Source organism: Chrysochloris asiatica, unplaced genomic scaffold (genome assembly GCF_000296735.1).
Source record: "Chrysochloris asiatica unplaced genomic scaffold, ChrAsi1.0 scaffold00071, whole genome shotgun sequence".
NCBI classification, from domain to species: Eukaryota; Metazoa; Chordata; class Mammalia; order Afrosoricida; family Chrysochloridae; genus Chrysochloris; species Chrysochloris asiatica.
The window spans coordinates 7,548,272-7,550,430 of NW_006408589.1; positions in this window are offsets into that span (position 1 = coordinate 7,548,272).

Consider the following 2,159-nt stretch of genomic DNA (forward strand, 5'->3'; position numbering starts at 1 on the left):
ATATGTTGGAATTAACTCATTGGCAATGGGTTTGGTTTGGTTTTGGATAGGAAGCCACTGGGTGGTGCAAATGATTAATGTATTTGACTGCTAACTGAAAAGTTCAGGGTTCAAGTCCATGCAGAAGCATCTTAGAAGAAAGGCCTGGTAATATATTTCTTTAAAAATCAATCATTTATGGGAGAAATTTTTCCCAATGACATATCATACAAGGAACTAATCTCTAAAATTTCTAGGAAACTACAACCTCTACAAGAAAAATACAGTCTTGTTTAAAATTGGGCAGAGGATGTGAACAGACATTTCAGCAAAGAAGTCATTCAGGTAGCCAGCAAACATATGAAGGAATGTTCGCCATCATTGGCTATTAGAAAGATGCAAATGGAAACAACAATGAGATATCTTCTCACTCCAGTATTAGTGGCAAAGTTCAAGAAAACAGAAAGCAAAAAATGCTGTCAAGGGTATGGAGAGACTAGAATTCTCTTACATTGCTGGTGCAACTGTAAAATGGTGCAACCACTGTGGAAATGGAATGAAACTTCCTCAGACATTGGAAACAGAAGTACCATCTGACTCAGCAGTCCCTCTAGTTGGTATATATCACCAAGTAATAATAGCCTTGACATGCACTCTGATGCTCACTGCAGCACTATTTACAATAGCAAAAAGATGGTTGTTTTTGTTAGGTGCTGTTGAGTCAGTTTTGACTCATTAAGACCTTAAGCACAACAGAATGAAACTGCCTGGTTCTGCGCCATCCTCACAGTCTTCGTTAAACTTGAGCCCATTGCTGCTGCCACTGTGCCAATCCATCTCCTTAGAGGATCTTCCTCTTGTTTGCTGACCTTGCATGATGTCCTTTTCAGGGACTGGCCCCTAGTGATAATATGCCCAAAATATGAGAGATTAAGTCTGGCCATCCTGGCTTCTAAGGAGCATTCGGGCTATACTTCACCCAACACAGATTTGTTCGTTCTTTTGACAGTTCAACACCATAACTCAAATGTATCAATTCTTCTATTGTCTTCTTTATACATTGTCCAACTTTCACATGAGTATGAAGCTATTGCAAATATTACGGCTTGGGTGGGGCCCACCTTAGTGCTCAAACTGACATCTTTGGTCTTGAACACTTTAAAGAGGTGTTGTGCAGAAGATTTGCCTAATGCAATATGTAATTTGGTTTCTTGACTGCTGTTTCCAGGAGTATTGATAGTGGATCCAAGCAAAACGAAGTCTTTGACAACTTCAATCTTTTCTCCAGTTGATGTTATTTATTGGTCCAGTGGTGAGCATTTTTGTTTTCTTTACAATGAGGTGCAACCTGAATGCTGTGGTCTTTGATCTTCATCATGTATTTTAAGCCCTCTTTGTTTTCAGTAAGCAAAAAGATGGAGAGCGCCTAAATGCCCATTAATGGAAGAGTGGACATGCAAACTTTGGCACATACACACACAATGGAATACTATGCAATGTTGAAGAATAACAATGAATCTGCAAAACTCCTCATAACATAGAGGAACCAAAAGGGCATTGTTGTTGTCAAGTCAATTCCGACCCATAACAACCCTGTATTGGGTTTCCAAGGAGCAGCTGATGAGCTTGAACTGCTCACCTTGCAGTTCAAATGACTTTGCAGTCAGGCACATTAACCCATAACGCCCCACCAGAACTCCAAAGCTGAGTGAAATTGTTGTTGTTGTTAAGTGCTGTTGAGTTGGTTCTGACTCATAGCCACCCTGTATAAGGTTTCTGAGGGGTGACTGGTGGGTTTGAACCACCGACTCTGAGGTTCAAATTGACTTTGTAGTCCAGTGCTTATCCTACAGTGCCATACCAGGACTTCTTGAGTGAAATTAGTCAATCACAAAATGACAAATATTGTATGAGACCACTTGTAAAAACTAAAGAAGTGATTCAAAGAAACATAATTTGGTGTTTACCAGGGGTGGGAGGGAAGGGAGAGTAATTCACTAGCTAAGGGGTTGTTATTGTTGTTAGATGCCATCAAGTCAGTACCAACTCATAGCAATCTTATGCACAGCAGAACGAAACACTGCCTGATCCTGGGCCAACCTCATTATTGTTGCCACGTTTGAGCCCATTGATGCTGCCACTCTGCCAATCCATCTCACTGGGGGTCTTCCTCTTTTTCT